General features: G+C 43.9%; 2 long non-coding RNA genes across 2 annotated transcripts; both read right to left on the minus strand.

Annotated features, from left to right (window-relative positions):
* Positions 1-8403: 8403 nt before the first annotated feature.
* On the minus strand, positions 8404-9018 carry LOC146581420 (uncharacterized). Its single transcript, XR_014888502.1, has 3 exons — positions 8866-9018; positions 8647-8791; positions 8404-8564 (listed from the first exon to the last, which is right to left on the minus strand). It is a non-coding gene; the product is annotated as an uncharacterized LOC146581420 (long non-coding RNA).
* An 11442-nt stretch (positions 9019-20460) lies between these two features.
* Positions 20461-21719, minus strand: LOC146581421 (uncharacterized). The gene is made up of 3 exons (XR_014888503.1): positions 21674-21719; positions 21440-21517; positions 20461-21258 (listed from the first exon to the last, which is right to left on the minus strand). It is a non-coding gene; the product is annotated as an uncharacterized LOC146581421 (long non-coding RNA).
* Positions 21720-21980: the final 261 nt, after the last annotated feature.

Genomic DNA, 21980 nt, shown 5'->3' on the forward strand with positions numbered 1-21980 from the left:
GGAGGACATTATGTACTCAGTGGACAAATGAATTAACCTATGGCTGGAGCATGAGGGGAGAGAATTCCGCCAAAGCATAGCTGTTCGGCTACAGCGCTTACTTTCTGGTCTCCCCTGGTTGCTCAGCTCACTTCACCCGCTCACACAGAATTTTGTTCTGAACGAGCTTCATCTTCTCCCCCTTGCTACCACCCACCCTGCAACTCATGCTTCACTCCCCGACCCGACGGAGAGTGTCCTGCCCTAACTATATGCTTTAGCAAAAAGGAAAGTTTGAAGCCTAATCTTGAAAGTAGAGATAGTGTCTGTCTCCTGAATCCAAACTGGAAGCTGGTTCCACAGAAGAGGGGCCTGAAAACTGAAGGCTCTGCCTCCCATTCTACTTTTGAATACTCTAGGAACAACAAGTAGGCCTGCAGAGCGAGAGCGAAGTGCTCTAATAGGGTGATATGGTACTACAAGGTCATTAAGATAAGATGGGGCCTGATTATTTAAGACCTTAAGTATTGTGGATTTAACAGGAAGCCAATGAAGGGAAGCCAAAACAGGAGAAATCTGCTCTCTCTTTCTAGTCCCTGTCAGGACTCTTGCTGCAGCATTTTGGATCAGCTGAAGGCTTTTCTGGGAGTTTTTAGGACATCCTGATAATAATGAATTACAGTCGTCCAGCCTGGAAGTAATAAATGCATGAACTAGTTTTTCAGCGTCACTCTGAGACAGGATATTTCTAACTTTAGAGATGTTGCACAAATGGAAGAAAGCAGTCTTACATATTTGTTTAATATGTGCGTTGAAGGACATGTCCTGGTCAAAAATGACTCCAAGGTTCCTCACCGCGTTACTGGAGGCCAAGGTAATGCCATCCAGAGTAAGAATCTGCTTAGATACCATATTTCTAAGCTTTTCAGGGCCGAGTACAATAACCTCAGTTTGATCTGAATTAAGAAGCAGAAAGTTAGCGGCCATCCAGGTCTTTATGTCTTTAAGACATTCCTGCAGTTTAACTCATTGGTGTGTGTTATCTGGCTTCATGGACAGATAGAGCTGGGTGTCATCTGCATAGCAGTGAAAATTTATGCTATGGCTTCTAATGATGCTGCCTAAGGGAAGCATGCATAATGTAAACAGAATTGGTCCTAGCATGAAGCTCACAGGGGTCTCTGGGAATGGGTTGTGGTTCAACCCATTCCGTAGGACGTGACTGTGAATGAACAGAGATGAACAGCCTAAACTGTGAACGTGAATAGATGATCCAGAGAAAACTAGAGACATAAGACACAGCAAAATTAGCAAAGCAAAAATGCAATGACTTCTCATAAAACATGAATGGACTAGCACTAACAGAGGTTAGCAGATGTTGTGGCAAAGACTCATTGAGAGAGCCAGTCTTAAACACAGCCAACTGGATTGCCATCAGGTGTGGAGAATGGGCAGGCTGATGAGGCTCCACCAGGTGGAAACCCAGAGCTAATGGAAAAACGCAGCCGCTCACCCGGAACATGACGCGCTCCAGCTGCTGCGGTCCTTGATGGCCCAATAACAACTTTAAAACAGTGCCAACAAAAAATGTACAAACTTTTAATGTCCATTGGTATCTGTGAGCGGCCATCAGTCAGGAGATCTCCCAGTTAACCTTCGCATTTCAAGTTGCTCCATCTAGCTCCCTCTAAATACTATCATTCACCGCTAAGCACAGGGTGGGTTTTTTTGCACCCATTTCTGTAACTGCATAATGTTGATTGTCGTGACGAAATCGCTCTTATGACGAGTGATGCTACTGACTGCCCAATCGGGGGCATGCAGTCTGTTGATGTCAGGTGGATTGACTCAGCTCGCTTGAAGCCCTGGCCGAGTAGGTTTTTTAGTACCTGGCACCAGGTTAAGGTTAAGGTTACTTCATTTATACCATACAAATGATAGCATTTACTACCAGGTGGTGGAAAACTGAGCAATATGAGTGGAGTAGGTACTCCTGGGAACGAGCGATTAGTGTAAGAAAATACATAGAATGATTTATTACTTATTGAAGATGCTATTACTGCACCTGCCCATGATAATATTTTAATTATTTGTTTGAAGAAGTGTTTTTGTTTAGGATGCAGTGAGCCGTTCAAAATGGTCTCTGGCCACTTCTAACTTTATGTTTTCACGTGTCTTCTAGACTGTAGGTGATCCTGTAACCGTTAACTGATTCATCTGAGAGACTATTGCTTCTCATTCCAACAATTTCGTTGTGCAATGACAGAATTCTACTCACTGAAATTGAACCATCAGAATACTCAAATGCTGGCTTTCTGCTATGTTTTGTTTCTAAGTGATCTGTCTTTGTCTTCTTCAGGTTTGGCTTTAAATCACTCAGTGCACCAATCCAGTACCGCCGATGTTAAATCATCATGAAGTATATTTTGGTCTTAACCATATTGTATTTTAATCAACTGTCCCTAATGAAACATGACTGACTCCGGCGATAATGAGGTCATTAAATGAACCAATCAGGTTTCTCTCTAATCCCATGACAGCAGATCATGTGAGTGAGGGAGTGATGGGTTACTACAACAGGCCTCTGCTGCAGTAAACCATGCACACATTAAAGGCCACAGTCATTACAGTGTTGCTGTTAGAGCAGCAAACATATAACTAATAATATTAACAGCTTATGATTATGCTTAGGAGTGCTGAATACAGGATAAAAAATTCAATTTATATAATTTTGTCTCAGCCAAAAACCATTTGGATGTAAAAACACAAAAGTGTGTGGCTGGATTAAGATGCAGGCTCTGTAACACAGTGACAGACATGGAGACAGTTTTGCACCACACAACATCTCATTTCATGGCTTGGCCTGAAAAACGCTACAGAAAAAGTCAATGCGTGAAAACTCAGCCTTTCCCACCTCACAGGAGTATTTGCTTGTGTATGTATTTTGAAATGTTTAACAGGCCATACGACAAATGTAAACTGGACACTCTTTGGAGGTGGCAGAGGGAAGGAGAGCAATGAAGTTAATGCATGTTTATGTGTCTCAGTCAGACTAGATGGGCTGAGGGATAGAGAGCATCAGGGTATATACTATATATATACTATAGTACTAGTATACATACCAAATGCAGGTACTGTCGATGCAGTAAACAGCCCCCCCATCTCTCTCAAGCCCCACAGAGAAAGCCCTCGTCAGCTCGCTGTTTTCTAGTTGACACCTCTGCTAACCCTGTCAGACCCAACCCATCAGGTTTTTTAAGTGAGATGTTTATTAATTAAAAGTTTAGTCCTTAACATTTTGAAATTATAGCAAGTATTGATGATGTTGATGAGACAGAGGTCTCAGAAGCTGGTGTATCAAATATGAATCAAAGGACATTGTAGGGCTTCTCCGTGGAGTAGCCTCTCCTCAGACCCAGGCTGTCTGGATCCATCAATTACCATGTCCACAGTCTGCTCCTTTTCCCTCTTTTTCTCCATTTCTCTTCATACATCTTTTTTTCTCCCGCCCTCACTCTTTCTTCTTCACTTCACGCCTATTTCCACATGTGCCCCCACTCCCTTATTTCCCCCTTTCCTTGCTCATCTTCTTTGATTTTGTTTCGCTCTCTGCCGCCTCCCAATTGTCGTTCTCATTTTCTCTTGTTGCCTCTGACATGTTCACAATGAAGCAATGTGGATGTTATTGTGTGAGTGTTGGAGCTCCATCTGCACCCCATTAGGCTTAAAGGCGGGGCTTTGTGTAGCAACGGTAGGTGGGAATCAGTATGGCAATGACCCCTGTCAGCAGGAATTAGGAGGACAGAGTATTGTAAACAGTTTCAGAAAAGAAGGGAATCCACTAACTGGTGATTTAGCACTTGGAAATCAGACCCATGCACTGGCCTGCTGATATTTCAGGGTTGTATTGTAAAGCCTCAAATTGAGCATCAGAATAAGGAAAATATTTGATTTAAGTGCCTATGAACATGGTATGGTTGATGGTCCCAGATGAGCTGGTATTTCTACAGGGATTTTCCTGCACAACGATCTCTGGGGCTTACAGAGAATGTCCAGAGAACGTGAAAATATTCAGTGGGCTGCGGTTATATGGGCCATACGATCAACAAGGTGCTGTCAGATGAGAGGGCCCAACTGCTTTAATCTGACAGGAAGACAACAATAACTCAAATAAGCACACAACACAACCAACGTATACAGAAGAGAATATCTGAAAACACAACACATCAAACCTTGAAGCAGAAGACAACACAGGGTCTCGTTCCTACAGCTAACAACAGAAACCTGAAGCTACAGTTTGCATTCGCTCACAAAAAGTGTACACTAGAAGAAAAAACTCAGAAACCAGTTTTACCTGTTATCATCTATCGTCCACCTGGGCCTTACACAGAGTTTCTGTCTGATTTCTCAGACTTTTTATCTGATTTAGTTCTCAGCTCAGATAAAATAATTATTGTGGGTGATTTTAACATCCATGTAGATGCTAAAAATGACAGCCTCAACATGGCATTTAATCTGTTATTAGACTCAACTGGCTTCTCTCAAAATGTAAAAGAACCCACCCACCACTTTAATCACACTCTAGATCTTGTTTTAACATATGGCATAGAACCTGAACATTTAACAAATCAAATCAAATGAAATCACTTTTATTGTCACATCGCATGTGCAGGTACATTGGTACAGCACATGCGAGTGAAATTCTTGTGTGCGAGCTTCACAAGCAACAGAGTTGTGCAAAATACAATAACATGAACAGGCAAAATATACGAATGGCTAAATCTGAAACTAATAAATATATCTACAATATATAATAGTATATGCAAAAAAAAAAAAAAATCTGGATGTGTATACTAAATGTTTTTCTACTTGTGTGTGTGTGTGTGTGTGTGTGTGTGTATACACATATTTTACAAATTAAATAGAGTCAACAATAAATAAAATATATAAAAATATACAGAGTTGAGACATGTGCAAAACAGTGGCATTACTGTACAGTGTGGAGTGCATAATGTTAAAGTTCCAGTAGCGAAGCTGAGGTGTCTATGACGTGTTCAGCAGTCTGATGGCCTGGTGGAAGAAGCTGTCTCTCAGTCTGCTGGTTCGGGACCGGATGCTGCAGAACCTCCTTCCTGATGGAAGTAGTCTGAACAGTTTATGGCTGGGGTGACTGGAGTCCTTGATGATCCTCCCCGCTTTCCTCAGGCAGCGCTTCCTGTAGATGTCTTGGAGGGAGGGAAGCTCACCTCCAATTATCCGTTCAGAGCACCGCACTACTCTCTGGAGAGCTTTGCAGTTGTAGGCGGTGCTGTTGCCATACCAGGTGGTGATGCATCCAGTGAGGATGCTCTCAATGGCACAGCGATAGAAGGTCCTGAGGATGCGGGGGCTCATGCCGAATCTTTTCAGTCTCCTGAGAAAGAAGAGGCGCTGCTGCACCTTCTTCACTGTTTTGTTTGTGTGTACTGACCACGTAAGATCCTCAGCCAGATGTACACCAAGGAAGCGGAAGCTGCTCACTCTCTCCACAGCAGCGCCGTTGATGGTGATGGGGGTGTGTACTTCTCTGCACCTCCGGAAGTCCACTATCAACTCCTTTGTCTTTGCGACGTTGAGGGTGAGATGGTTGTCTTGACACCAGTGGGTCAGGGCGCTGACCTCCTCCCTGTAAGCCGTCTCATCACCGTTGGTGATAAGACCCACCACTGTAGTGTCGTCCGCAAACTTCACAATGATGTTGGAGTTGTTAGTGGCCGTGCAGTCGTAGGTGTAGAGTGAGTACAGGAGAGGGCTCAGTACACACCCCTGTGGAGCACCAGTGTTCAGTGTGACGGGGGATGAGGTGATGCTGCCCAGTCTGACCACTTGGCGTCTGTCAGACAGGAAGCTAAGGATCCAGCTGCAGAGGGAGCTGCTCAGTCCTAGATCCTGCAGTTTCCTGTCCAGCTTCGAGGGAACGATGGTATTGAATGCTGAGCTGTAATCTACAAACAGCATTCTCACATACGTGTCTCTCTTCTCCAGGTGTGACAGGGCAGTGTGTAGTGTCAGGGCTATGGCATCATCAGTGGACCTGTTGTGGCGGTATGCAAACTGTAGAGGGTCCAGTGAGTCGGGTAGTGCAGAGCGGATGAAGTCCCTGACCAGCTTCTCGAAGCATTTGCTTACGATGGGGGTCAGGGCTACAGGTCGCCAGTCGTTCAATGAGGAGATGGTGGAGGATTTGGGTACAGGGACGATGGTGGCCATTTTGAAGGAGGCTGGGACTACAGACAGAGAGAGGGAAAGGTTGAAGATGTGCGTGAACACTCCAGCCAGCTGAGCCGCGCATGACTTGAGGACGAGGCCAGGAATCCCGTCCGGACCAGTAGCTTTGCGTGCGTTCACCTTCCTGAAGCACTTCCGCACATCCTCCTCAGACACAGTGTGCGCACTGACGTCATCCGCGGTGCGCACACTGTCCGGTCTCATGGTGTTCGCTGTGTCGAATCTAGCGTAGAATACGTTTAGATCCTCACACAGAGAGGCCGTGGTCTGCGGTGTGCTGGTTTTCCCTCTAAAGTCTGTGATCGTGTTTAGTCCCTGCCACATACTCCGAGGGTTGTCAAACTATTGCTCCACCCTGTCCCTGTACTCACGTTTGGCTGCTTTGATCGTCTTCCGGAGTTGGTAATGTGCGTGTTTGTAGTCCGATGTGTTCACGGAGGCAAAGGCGGTGCTCCGTGCCGCGCGAACATCTCCGTTAATCCAGGGTTTCTGGATGGGACGACATCTTCCATGCATTTCCTGATAAATCCACAGACTGAGTCTGTGTATTCATCAATGTCTCTGGCAGCCACGTGAAACATTTCCCAGTCCGCGTGATCAAAACAGTCCCGCAGCGCAGACTCCGATTGGTCCGTCCAACAGTGCACCGCCCTCCGGGTTGGAGCTTCCTGTTTCAGCTTCTGCCTGTAGGCGGGCAGGAGCAGGATGGAGCGGTGATCTGATTGGCCGAATGGGGCGCGGGGGAGGGCTTTGTACGCATCCCAGAAAGAGGTGTAACAGTGGTCGAGTAGCCGGTTTCCACGTGTGTTGAAATGGATGTGTTGGTGGAGTTTGGGTGAGACTTTCTTCAGGTTTCCCTTATTAAAGTCTCCGGCTGTGATAAACGCTGCCTCTGGGTGTGCGGTTTCCTCGCTGCTGATCGCGCTGTACAGTTCCCTGAGTGCTCGGTCAGTGTCGGCTTGTGGGGGAATGTAAACAGCCGTAATAATCACTCCAGGTCCGGTGAGCAGAAGGATTTGACCGGGTGCACGTTCGCATAATCACACCAGCTGTTGTTGATCATGAAACACACACCACCGCCTCTGCTTTTCCCAGTAAGATCCTGTGACCTGTCTGCGCGATGCACAGAGAACCCCGGTAGTTGTATTGCGGAGTCCGGTACTTTGTCCGATAGCCAGGTTTCTGTGAGGCAGATCACGCAGCAGTCCCGCATCTCTCGCTGGAATGAGATCCGTGCCCGAAGCTCGCATAGCTTGTTCTCCAGAGACTGCACGTTAGCCAGTAATAAACTGGGTAATGGTGGTCTGTTAGTGCGCCGTCTCAGTCGGACCAGAACGCCAGATCTTCTCCCTCTGCGTCGGCGTTTGCGGCCTCCAGGGCCAGAGAACAAAGGCGTCTCAGGTGAGATGAATGGGGGGTCTGCAAACGGAGCGTCCGTGTTGCAAAAATTGAACTCCGGAAAGTTATAAGAAAGACCGTCTTTTATGTCCAGTAATGTTTGTCGGTCGTACACAAGGAGACATGTGCTAGTCGTGAAAAAAAAGTGTTTCCTGAAAACCCTCCCCTGTCTGATCATTTCCTGATAACATTTACATTTACAATAATTGATTACACAGCAGTGGGGAGTAGACTTTATCACAGTAGATGTCTTTCTGAAAGTGTTGTAACTAAGTTTAAGAATATAATCCACCCACTGTTATCATCTTCAATGCCCTGTACCAACACAGAGCAGAACAGCTATCTGAACGCTACCCCAACAGAGGTCAATCATCTTGTTAATAATTTTACCTCCTCACTACGTACGACTCTGGATACTGTAGCTCCTGTGAAAACTAAGACCTCAAATCAGAAGTACCTGACTCCGTGGTATAATTCTCAAACACGACTCTGGCTGTAAAATATAGCCAGAGTCCGCCCTATTCTCTCTCGGGCCAACACGGAGATGCTGATGCATGCTTTTATTACCAGTCGCATTGATTACTGTAATGCCCTGCTCTCTGGTCTTCCTAAGAAGAATATTTCAACTTTACAACTTTTGCAAAACTCGGCAGCTCGTGTGCTGACGAAGACCAGAGGGCGGGCCCACATTACACCGGTTTTAGAATCACTGCATTGGCTCCCTGTGTGTGTCAGGATCGATTTTATGTCATGCGCCGTGGTGCGCGGGCACGAAAGGATCCAGGCGCAGACTCCGAGCTAACAAAAAGACACTTTATTAAAACAACGAAAGGCGACCCGGGGAAAGTAGAGAGCAAAACAGAAACTAAAAATCCGGGGAAACAATGACACGAGGAAGCCGGGATCGGGACGGCGGGGGGCTGCAATAGAAAGGGGAGATGATTACTAGGGAGCCAGGAAGCGGGGAGAACATATCAGGACTGAGTTAGAGTAGGGGCTTACGATAGAACGGAACCGTGGGAGCTCGGGAGGGAAGTGTGGCAGTCCGTGGGGGCAGGAAGTCCGTGGAATGGCGAGTGGGCCAGGTGAGCACCGCGAGATCCAGTTGAGCCGGAGGACAGGCAGGTAGCAGACGCCGAGTAGAAACCTGGACAGAAGTAGGCAGGTTAAACAAAGTTCCAAGCAGAAGAGAATGCACACTTTTCGTGGAAGTCTGGTTACCACTGTGGGGATGACTACGGACTGGCGTGGAGCATCCGTCAGCGCCGGATTAAGTGGATCTCCGTGTAATCACCGGGATGGAGAGCAGGTGTGCTGGTGATGGCCCAGCCCGGGGGTGTGGCTACCCGAGCATCACGCATTCCACAGACACAGGACCACGGACCATGACATTTTAAAGTTCTTTTATTGGTTTTTAAATGTCTTAATGGTCTTGGGCCTTCTTATCTCTCAGATCTGCTTTTACCATACGAACCCTCGCGGACCCTGAGGTCCTCTGGTACTGGCCTTTTAATTGTCCCTAAAGTCAGGACACATACTCACGGAGAGGCAGCTTTTCAGTGGTATGGTCCTCGTCTATGGAACAGCCTGCCGGAGGAGCTCAGGGCCGCAGAGAACGTACATGTTTTTAAGAACAGGCTCAAGACCCACCTTTTTAATTTAGCTTTTACTTAACGTTTATTTATTTTATGCTTATTTATTCTATCCTGTTATTCTATTATTAATTTAGGCTTTACATAATATTTATTGATTTTATTCTTATTCATTTTTTAACCTTCTTACTCTATTTATATTTATATTTATATTGTATCCCGTTCTTATTTATTTTATCATTTTACCCTGTATATATCCTATTGTGTCATATCTCCAGTGTTTCCTCAGAGGGCGCTCTCTGCACCGGGGCTGTGATCGACTGTGGCTGCTGGGTCTCTGGGGGTCCTCTCAGCCTGGCTGGGGGGCTCCTTGGCCTCCTTCCTGCTGTGTGTCTGTCTGTGACCGGCTCCCGGTGCAGACGGCTTCCTGTTATAGTGTTTCCTCACTTGGCTCATGCGAGCCCAGCCCAATTTTTACTCTTTAAGTGTGCGCGTGTGTGTGTGTGTGTGTGTATGTGTGTGTGTGTGTGTGTGGGGGGGGGGGGGGGGGGGATATGTGTGTATTCACATCATTTATGTTAATGAGAGTACGGGGAGTGAGTTGGAGGGTGGGGTGGGCTGCTTTTAACTATGTAAAGCACTTTGTGCTACATTTTTTTTTTGTATGAAAAGTGCTTTATAAATAAAGATTGATTGATTGATTGATACTGTCGACCATAATATCCTATTAGAGCGATTAGAACATGCTGTAGGTATTACAGGTACTGTGCTGCAGTGGTTTGTATCATATCTATCTAATAGACTCCAGTTTGTGCATGTAAATGGAGAGTCCTCTTCACACACTGAGGTTAATTATGGAGTTCCACAGGGTTCAGTGCTAGGACCAATTCTGTTTACATTATGCATGCTTCCCTTAGGAAGCATCATTAGAAGCCATAGCTTCCCATATTTATCCTGTCTTCCTTCTCTCACCCCAATCAATCACAGCAGATGGCCCCGCCCCTCCCTGAGCCTGGTTCTGCCGGAGGTTTCTTCCTGTTAAAAGGGAGTTTTTCCTTCCCACTGTCGCCAAAGTGCTTGTTCATAGGGAGTCATCTGATTGTTGGGTTTTTCTCTGTATCTATGAAGCGCCTTGAGGCGACTTTTGTTGTGATTTGGCGCTATATAAATAAAATTGAATTGAATTGAAAAAAGGTGTCTCTATCAGCAGAGGTATTGAGTGAAACCACTGTGAGATCCTGCCTCACACTATCATGTGACTTACTGAGATCAACAGACATAAGATGTGAGTGGGTGTCAAGGCGTCTGGGAAGGGATCTCAAAACTATCTTAGTGGCTTTGTGTGACCTACACTGAGATGTTGTGACTTTATTAATCCCAGAGAGGAACTGAGTTGTCAAGGCAGCAAATATACAACAAACAACAAGCGCTCATATAAAATGAGTGAAGAGTTATGATAGATAAATATTAAGATAAATATAGAGATTAAAGGACTAGTATGTGTGTTGTGGTATACAAAGTGACAGGGTGCACTGATGTGTGATCAGTTCTGTTCCACATGTGTGGATCTGACCTCAGTGGATAAATTAAAGAGTCTGACAGCAGCAGAAGCAACGAGCTCCTGTAACGTTCCCTCAGACAGCGAAGTTGAAAGAACTGTTGCTGAAACTGCTCTTCTGGTAAACTTCAGTGCTCAGGTTTCCATTCTCTTCAATGCGCACAGTCCAGGCAAAGCAAACATTTATCCTTTGTATACCACATTACCACTTGTACCCCAGTGGTAATGAAATGCTTTGAGAAGCTGGTCCGCAGACACATCACAGCAGCCCTGCCCCGCAGCCTGGATCCACACCAGTTTGCCTACAGAGCAAACCGATCCACGGAAGACGCTGTAGCCACAGCACTCCATGCTGCATTAACTCACCTGGAAGAGCATGGTAGCTATGTGCGGATGCTCTTCGTGGATTACTGCTCAGCTTTTAACACCATCCTTCCACACAAACTGGTGGCCAAGCTACAAGACCTGGGGCTTCCATACAGCACCTGCATGTGGATCAATAGCTTCCTCTCGGGCCGTAGACAGAGAGTCAGAGTTGGCCATCACACATCCTCAGCCCTGAGTCTCAGCACTGGCTCACCCCAGGGCTGTGTGCTCAGTCCACTGCTCTACTCTCTCTACACACACGACTGCACTCCTCGCCACCACAGCAACATCTTTGTGAAATTTGCAGATGACACCACAGTGGTGGGGCTCATTTCCAAGGGAGACGAGTCTACGTACAGAGACGAGGTGGAGCAGCTGACGTCATGGTGTAAGGCCAATAACCTCCTCCTCAACACTTCAAAAACCAAAGAACTCATAATAGACTTCAGAAGGAAAAAGGCAGAGATCCAACCACTATTCATAAATGGGGACTGTGTAGAAAGGGTGGCAAGCTTCCGCTTCCTGGGAGTCAATATAGAGGAGAACCTTTCCTGGAGTGTGAACACCTCCGAGCTGCTGAAAAAGGCCCAACAGAGACTGTACTTCCTGATAATTCTCAGGAGGAATAACATCACACAGAGACTGCTGGTGTCCTTCTACAGAGCCACCATTGAGAGTGTTCTAACTTACTGCATATGCATCTGGTACACTAGCTGCACAGGGGCTCAGAGGAAAACACTCCAAGGGATCATTAACACCGCCCAAAAGATCACTGGCTGCCCTCTCCCCACACTGGAAGTTCTACACAACGCCCACTGTTTTAAAAAGGCCCAAAACATCATAAAAGACACCTCACATCCTGGCCACTCCCTGTTCGAACTGTTGCCCTCAGGCAGACGGTACAGGGCAATCAGAGCAAGGACTAATAGACTCAAACACAGCTGTTATCCAACTGCAATAACACATCTGAATACTACAAAAAAATGTCCATCACGCCACTCTTGTGTTAATCTATGCACGGTCTGAAGCATGTGTGTGGGAATGTATGTGAATGTTTTACTGTTACATCTTATTAGTATTTTAAGTATTCTATCTATTTTATTTATTGAATTTTATTGTTTTATTTATATTTTGATATTGCTAGGGATGATGCAATGATCGGGGACCATTCTTCATTTCGTTGTTCTCATGACAATGACAATAAAGTTTCTGATTCTGATTCTGTATCTTCCCCGCTGAACTTTGTCTCTATCCACTGAGTTGATGTGAACCATGAAGGAATCTACTTCCTGGGTTCTGATTGCGACCCAGGAGTCATCCATGTATCTGTACCAGTGGTTAGGTGCTGTCCCTTTGAAAGGGCCAAGAGCTTTAATTTCCACTTCCTCCATGTAAAGGTTGGCTATAATAGGTGTCACGGAGAGCCCATGGCACAGCCATGTTTTTGTCTATAGAAACCCTCATTGTATATAAAATATGTGGCGGTAATGCAGAGGTCTAACAGTGTGCAGATCTGATTGGGGTGAGGATGGTTCTGTTTTCTAAGTTCTGTTCTCTGAGTTTATACTCAGTGGGTCTGAGTTGGACTCCAAGAAAAGAAAGGTATCGTTACCTGACAGTAAACAAGGTCAAACTCAAGCTAAGGAGAAACAGAGTGACAAACGGAACAACACTGTCATCCCTTATGTCAGCGGTCCCCAACCCCCAGGCCACAGACTGGTACTGGTCCGCGAGAGTTGAGGCTGTGGTGTGAAGTTGATGGTTTTCAGGGTTTTTATCATTAACTCGGTTTCCCTGGGTCTTTCCCGTGTTGTAGTTGTGTGTTTGAAAGAAACATTTACGCGTTACCATAGTGACCAGAGAGCATTAAGGGGAGGATAATGCTCTCAATGTTGTTGGCGCGTTTCAGGAGGATGCTGCTAATAAAGTTACATAATTACACAGTGAGTTTGTGTTTATTATTATATTTACAAAATACCACCATTTTTGTCTTGGTCGTATCGTTTTATTTTGTTGTATTTATCCGCAACACCTTAAAGGCCAGTCTGTGAAAATATTGTCTGACAATAAATCGGTCCGTGGTGCAAAAAAGGTCAGGGACCGCTGCCTTATGTAGCAGGTTTATCAGAGAAACTCAGGAGCGTGTTCTCCAAGCACAACAGCTCAGTGTACTTCAGACAAAAACTGGTTCATCCTCAGTGGGTCAGAAGCTCTCTGAGCCAGAAGCCCAGGAACATCACGTGGAATCTGGTTACAGTGAAGAGGATCCCAGACCCCTGTCATGCCATACAAGTTGAGTCACAAGTCACGCAGTCCAAATAGATTTCCTTTGTCAGATTTATTGTGATGTTTAAATCCCAAAGTCTTTATCTCCCATGGCTGAGGAGGAGGAAAAAACACCAGGAGAGTGTTTTGCACTCACAAAAAACCCAGCACGGGTGTTGTTTCCTGGCCACACTGCCAAAACAACACCTTCACATCCCAGGTACTACTGCCAGAGGACAAAGAGTCTTCTGCATGTCTGGTGACATTATCACAGCACAAAGGTGCATGCTGACCTTAAATCATGTTGCACAGACCTTCTCGTTAAGCAAAAATGGTGACATTTCTCCAGTGTCCAAATGTCTTTTAAACCAATAACAAACCAAACATGAAAGTTCTTGGGATTGTATACATGCAAGAATCAACTCACACACAAGAGGACTTCAGGTCAAACAACATCAACATACACAGTAAAAAGAAAATGCTATTGGAAAGCCTGTGCAAGATGAATGTAAGGTAAATGGTTCTTATAAAGTGCTTTTTTACACTACCTGATCACTCAAAGCACTTTATACAACATGCCTCAGTCACCCATTCACACTTTTTCCTATCAGCGGCCCCTCGTTTATGACGGGAGTTACGTTCTAAAAATAACCCGTGATAGGCAAAATTCGCGAAGTAGCCAACTTAATTTTTTACAATTATTATAGATGTTTTAAGGCTGTAAAACCCCTCACTGCAAACTTCATACACTTTTATCAGACAGGCATGAACATTTCCACAATTTTCTCTCTTGTTTAAACTCTCAAAGTTCCAACCTTCATAGAAAAATAAGTCCAGTATTATAAAATGAAACCAGAGAAATCCACAGGCAGGTCTGGACTGGGACAAGAAATTGGCCCGGCCCACCAGGTATTGTAGGAAAAGCCATAAAGCCTTTGAATGAAAACAAACACTGTTGTGACAGTGATGTACAGTCTGGTTGGTTTATATGTATGATTTCTATACATTTTATGTCAGATAAAAAGCCTGTCATGCTTAACTTTTGAGAATATAAGTAAATCTTTCTTTATAAGAACTCTGTCCTGCTTAACTTAAAATGACATAAATTAATAGAAAACAGTAGAAAGAAAAACGTTCTTGTAACAGTGCACATTTAGTGCAATTAGAGAAGTGCAAACAGAAAGTCTGTGGAACACCTGTAAACACAATATCTGTGCCTCAAAGGCCTCGACTGTAGCTGAAGTAAAAAAGAACCAAATCATGAACTCAAAAGCTCAATGCTACATCTGTGGAAACAGACTAGTTTTTCCATTTGTATTATTTCAGCTTTTCTAATGCTAATCAGCTGTTCCCGTTTGTAAACCCGCTTGTTCCCATGATTACGCATCATAACTCATCATCATTATTCATCTATGTATTACTTTTATGTATTAGTCATCTATTTGTTGTAATCATCTAGCCTTGCAGTTGCTTATTACACAAAATAAATGATATTATCACACTTCTGGCCACATAGCGCTGATATTCATTGCACACGCCCACATTAACCTTAACCAGAGGGTTTAAAAAAAAACAATGTTTACATACCATATCTACTTCTGCCGTGGCCTGGTGGACAACAAATTGGTCAAGGGTTCCCCGAGCTTTCACGCCCCTCATGTTAATCATGTACCCACCACTAGAAGCATGCTGAGGTCAGTCAGTCCACCATGGCCTATGGAAAAAGTGCGCCGGCACACAGTGCAGTGCACTTTACAGGGAGTGCAGAATTATTAGTCAAGTTGTATTTTTGAGGAATAATGTTATTATTGAACAACAACCACGTTCTCAATGAACCCAAAAAACTCATTAATATCAAAGCTGAATGTTTTTGGAAGTAGTTTTTAGTTTGTTTTTAGTTTTAGCTATTTTAGGGGGATATCTGTGTGTGCAGGTGACTATTACTGTGCATAATTATTAGGCAACTTAACAAAAACAAATATATACCCATTTCAATTATTTATTTTTACCAGTGAAACCAATATAACATCTCCACATTCACAAATATACATTTCTGACATTCAAAAACAAATCAGCGACCAATATAGCCACCTTTCTTTGCAAGGACACTCAAAAGCCTGCCATCCATGGATTCTGTCAGTGTTTTGATCTGTTCACCATCAACATTGCGTGCAGCAGCAACCACAGCCTCCCAGACACTGTTCAGAGAGGTGTACTGTTTTCCCTCCTTGTAAATCTCACATTTGATGATGGACCACAGGTTCTCAATGGGGTTCAGATCAGGTGAACAAGGAGGCCATGTCATTAGTTTTTCTTCTTTTATACCCTTTCTTGCAGCCACGCTGTGGAGTACTTGGACGCGTGTGATGGAGCATTGTCCTGCATGAAAATCATGTTTTTCTTGAAGGATGCAGACTTCTTCCTGTACCACTGCTTGAAGAAGGTGTCTTCCAGAAACTGGCAGTAGGACTGGGAGTTGAGCTTGACTCCATCCTCAACCCGAAAAGGCCCCACAAGCTCATCTTTGATGATACCAGCCCAAACCAGTACTCCACCTCCACCTTGCTGGCGTCTGAGTCGGACTGGAGCTCTCTGCCCTTTACCAATCCAGCCACGGGCCCATCCATCTGGCCCATCAAGACTCACTCTCATTTCATCAGTCCATAAAACCTTAGAAAAACCAGTCTTGAGATATTTCTTGGCCCAGTCTTGACGTTTCAGCTTGTGTGTCTTGTTCAGTGGTGGTCGTCTTTCAGCCTTTCTTACCTTGGCCATGTCTCTGAGTATTGCACACCTTGTGCTTTTGGGCACTCCAGTGATGTTGCAGCTCTGAAATATGGCCAAACTGGTGGCAAGTGGCATCTTGGCAGCTGCACGCTTGACTTTTCTCAGTTCATGGGCAGTTATTTTGCGCCTTGGTTTTTCCACACGCTTCTTGCGACCCTGTTGACTATTTTGAATGAAACGCTTGATTGTTCGATGATCACGCTTCAGAAGCTTTGCAATTTTGAGACTGCTGCATCCCTCTGCAAGATATCTCACTATTTTTGACTTTTCTGAGCCTGTCAAGTCCTTCTTTTGACCCATTTTGTTACGGCCGAGAGGGCCCGGCTGTGGGTGTGGACTCAAATGCAGACACAGAGGGAGGCAAACGGGCGTGAACACAGTGCTTTATTTACAAGTGTCTAGTGAAATTACACAACAGGAGACTAAGAATGCTATGAATTATGAAATGCTATGAACTGTGAACTGTGAGGCCAAACTGTGAACATGAAACTGAGTGCTATGGCTAGGTGCTGGATTTCACGGATGGAAAAAAGGGGCAGCGGCTTGGATGGAGGTACACAGTCACTATAATGAGAAGAGACAAGTAGTCAGTGGCAGTCCAGTGAATCACAGCTGCAGGATTAGGCTATGGAGGTTAGGGCTTACGCGTTGCAGGTTTAAAGTGTCATGCGAGGAAGGGGTGTCCAGGGGGTTCCGGGTGAGGAGTGTCCAGAGAGGATCCAGAATATGCGTGGAGTGAGGGACTTGGCAGGGAGGCAGGCAGGTGTAGTCCGATGGTGGAGAGGAAGAAACCAGATGACAGAACCAGCGTCCAGGCGGAGATGAGAGTAGTTCGGGAAACGTGACTGCCAGGTGGGTCCTATGACAAAGAAAAACACGGTGAGGGAAAAGCAGTAGTTGAGGGTTCTCACAAGGGGTTCGCAGCCTAGCACTGACATGGGTTAGCAGAAGATCTGGCAGAGGTCTGTTGTGAATGCTGGTCTTATATGCAGGTGACTTGATTGGAACCAGGTGTGGAAGCTGATTGGAGTCTCTGCCTGAAGGTAGAACCCAGCGGAGTGGAAAAACCCCGTGCTCACCCGGACCATGACACATTTTGCCAAAGGAAAGGACGTTGCCTAATAATTATGCACACCTGATATAGGGTGTTGGTGTCATTAGACCACACCCCTTCTCATTACAGAGTTGCACATCACCTAATATGCTTAATTGGTAGTAGGCTTTCGAGCCTACACAGCTTGGAGTAAGACAACATGCATGAAGAGGATGATGTGGACAAAATACTCATTTGCCTAATAATTCTGCACTCCCTGTAGAACCCATTTTAAATGCTCTATTCTACAACCTTAGGCCGACTCAGGTGATGTAATCTCAGGAACACACATGAGCCAAACTCATACAGCCATTCTAGCATGAATTTTATAAATATGGTTATGAAATATCTAATGAAATAATTTGAATAAATGGGTTTTAAGGATGCAGGAAAATACTGCTGTTTAAACATGAACTCAAAAGCACTTTCCAAAAATCCAGCAGCAGTGCTGCACACCGCCAACAGCTCCACATTTTGTCCCTCTGGTGCTGCATGCCGGCACTATCCAAGTACAAATGACTCCACGAGTGACATCTGTCTCATAATCATCACAGCTTTGATTGCCAACTGCAGTCATGGAGAAACACATTTCCTGTCTTATGACCCAGCATTTTGAGTTTCGTGCCTTTTGTATCATGTTTAGGCTAGTTTACAAAAACAGTAACTTGTATGTCTCCACATAACAAAACTGACGTAACAAGAATCAAAAGGAAGCTTAAATACTGGCTGATCAGCCCAAGTTGACACACACACAGGCGAACACAAATATTAACAAATTATCTAACATCAAACAACAAAGCAACAGTAAGAATCACTTCAAATCAATAATACTCAATAAAATACAAAGCAAACCATAAATCAAAGAAAAGGCACAACATTAAAAATTACTTATTTATTGTCACCAGTGAAAGAGCTGCACTTGGTATGGTCCAATCAACACTTCCCATATATAACACAGTAGCATCCCAGAGCACATCTTTGCCCAACTTTAAAGTTGTGTGGCTGCAGGTGCAGCCATTGCACAACCCCTTGCTTCACAAACTCTCGCTAGAACAGCGAAAGAGAGAGATAGCCAGCTGTAATGTTGTCTCTTCCAGAGATGTTTTTAACCTCAATGGCTGCATGGCTAGGTACCAATGAGTAATCCTCTCATTTGTGCCCTTCATCTTGCAGACTGACCATAAAGCACCGCAGTGGCTGAACAGCATGAACTCCGTCCATGGCTGGTTGTATTTAAAGGAGCCGAGCATCCACTTAATAGTCAGAGACTACAACTTCACCATGCCACAGAGCTCATCTCTGGAAAATGGCGTGCGACTGTTGTTGGCGACATGATGCTGGTCCACTGGTGGTCCCTGCAGAAGCACAGCTCCAATACGCCTTTCAGAAGCATTTGTTTGCAAAGTCAAATCCGCATCAAAATCTGGACTGTGAAGAACTATGTTTTCACCCAGAGACTGCTGGATGTTCCAAAAAGCTGCCTCTGCTTTTGTAGTCCACTGAACCTGATTTGGGCACAGTGAGCCTGTCATACCCATCAAGACTGCACTTCTAGCGACAAAGTTTGGAATAAATCGTTGGTAGAAGGCAGCCACACCCGGGAAGGACTTCAACTGCTTCTTAGTCTGTGGAAGAGGACAGCATTCAATGGCTTTGGACTTTATCAACTTGTGGTTTCATAACTCCACCTCCAATGGTGAATACAGACTGCAAATGATCCAGGACCTCCTTCAGATGTTCAATGTCCTCCACATGTGTAATAAGCAAGTCCACACAGTACCTGGTCCATTAGTCTCTGGAAGGTAGCCCCATGTAAACCAAATGGGAGGACTATAAACTGAAAACAGCCCCCATGACGTGCAGAAAGCTGTCAACTCCCAAGACCCCTCCCTGAGTGGACCTGCCAGTAGCCCTTAGAGAGGTCAGTGGTAGTTTTGCTTTTTCCAGGTGCTCAATCAGCTTATCCATGCGTGGTGTTGGATATGAGTGAAACTTTGAAACAGAGTTAAGGTACCTGAAATGAATGCAGAATCTTATGGAGCCATCCTTCTTGAGAACCAGAACAGCTGGGTTACACCAATCACAAGGCTGAATGATTCCAAGGGACAATATGAGATCCACCTCTTTCTTCAGTGGCCCCAGAAGGTGCTCTGGTATCCTAAAACGTCTGCATCTAACAATTCCTCATCTTTTAACCCAATGTCACCAGAGTTGTATATTATTATTTTACATCCTTGCCCAGGGGAAACTAAAGTGTTGCCCTCCAAAGATGACCAATGCCACAGTAAGATTTGGAGTTGAGGCGGATTGGTTTATTTATCTACAAAAAGCCATTCTAGAAAAGCGGGGGGGGGGGGGGGACTTACCTTTCTACCAACCCAAAACCCTCAAAGAAAATAATTGGATCCTACCTAGCTCTATAACTTGCTCTATGTAGCAAGTCTGTTAGATAAGAGAAGACAAACGTGTGGTAACAGTAGAACTGTACTTCCCTAGATCTACGTACTTGCATTAATTATGCTGCATTCTCAGCTGAAGTTGAACCTAGAAAATAATGCATAAAATACTAAAGGATAGGTTCAGATTTCTCAAATCTTCATGTGGTTTGGAAAATTTGCTGTTGTGGAGCCAGTACAGACAATTTTAATGGGGAAAATTGCAGTACTGTTTGTAAAGTTAACTCTACCAGGCTCCTCAGCAACAGTGAAGCGATTTTAATGTCTAAGAAGGAATTTAAATTTTAAAACAGTGCAAAAAAGGGTTTATAGGAAAAGTTCAGAGAGTTGTTAAAAGTTCAGATACCTCTAACCAGTCATACAGGATTAGTGCCCTCAAAAATGTAGTACCACACAGCAAATTCTGGTCTTTGGAATAAACTCTCAGGGAGTTCAGATTAACTACATTTGAGTGTACATGCGTGACCATCGAATGAACTCTAGTGCAGAGTTAGAGTAACTCTTTTCCGGGAGTTGATTTTTCAACTCTTTATAGGAGTTAAAACTAAACTCTCACGGAGTAAAATTTCTACTACCATATAGAGTAAAATTTAACTCATAACTAGAGTTAAGTTTGATATTAACTCTTTTGTAGTGTTACTCATCAATTGAAAAAAGTTTTAGGTTTTTGGTGCAAATTACTACAAAAACACAATAGTGATTATTATGAATGTATGGATTTTATTTATCAAAAATAACATATTCAAATATGAATGCTGCATGGATTAACATACATTCTGTGTAACAGTACTGTAATAGCATAATATCCACCATTATTGGCAGCTAAACAGTTGAGGTCAGAAAGGCCTAACATTGGGCGAAAAGAAAAAAAAAACAGAATTAAAGGAAAAAAATGACTACAGAATAAGCACTTCTTGTAATGCAGTGTTAACGTGAGGAAGACTCTGTAAAGTCTCCATCAAGCCAACAAATTAAGTAATGCAACTCTCTCACAGAACATAAAATTGTGAATCACACCCATATGACATTTGGGCATCAAAACATTTGAAATGTCTTACTTTCTCCCTTTCTAGGACCAGTATCTTCTTAAAAATGGTTTCATTTACCTGAAAAGCAGGACACTGATCATGGAAACACGTTTCATGGTTAACATGCATAACAAAAACAGAGCGAGAGCGAGAGAGAGAGAGCAAGTCTTATTACACACTACAGTTGCAGAGCAAACTACATGAAATACTATATTAAATTATTTTTCTCTAATCTGTTTTATCTTCGTGTTTAAGCTTTTTCAAGTAATGGCAACTAAAGAGTCAAGTATAAGTCAATTAAGTACTGTATCTACATTTCTTTCATGTATGCTGTCCAATAGAGGCTGAACCATTTGAAGTCCGGCATCACTTGTGTCACTGCTCTGACTGCTGGTGGTTGAGACAGACAATGTATGTGTTAGACTTGGAGAGGAGGGCTCTTCCACATGTTGCTTCAGGACAGTCAAATCTGAGGGTGACAAACAAAAATATTAGAATACAAGGTATATACAATCAAAAACACAACACAACAAAGATACCATTTATGCACACAGGGCCAGTAAATTGCACGGTTTGATTAAATTATACTTTCTCCCAGGAGAACAGATGGTTATTTTGTATTTTATTATGGTAATATACAATTTACATACCACAAGGTGTGAGTGTCACATAGTGTGTTAGGTCTGAGCAGTCACGCAGCTTCTTGGATGATTGTGTTTCCAGGATGTCTGAAATGCATGTGATAAATCCAACTTACTGTTGAGCCATGAAAACAGCATTTTGTGATTGTTACCACAGGATATTAGACAAATTAAAAATGTTTATTTAAGAGTAACTGTACAAATCAAATCCTTCAAAATCTATCAGAGCATATATTTACTTACCTTCAGCTGTATAGATGACAAAACACACCTCTTTGACTGCTGCAAGTGCAGGAAAGATCCACCTCTATACCCTGCTCATCTGTGACTTTCAGTGCTGCATTTTCTGGTATGAGAAACTTCTGCAGCACTGAAGTAAAATCATCACTTAGTTAATAACAACATTATCATTTCTTCTTTAATGACTTAGTACAAACCATAACTTACCTGCTCTCACAAAATCTGTGAAGCTGACTTCTTCCAATTTTGCATATTTCTTTGTCTCTCTGTGTTTTACTTTTATCAACATCTTGGCCACCTACGGAAAAAA

The sequence above is a fragment of the Mchenga conophoros genome, linkage group LG2, assembly GCF_057382185.1.
Source record: "Mchenga conophoros isolate Kocher_MC1m ecotype Shallow Benthic linkage group LG2, M_conophoros_male_GT1.1, whole genome shotgun sequence".
Lineage (NCBI taxonomy): Eukaryota > Metazoa > Chordata > Actinopteri > Cichliformes > Cichlidae > Mchenga > Mchenga conophoros.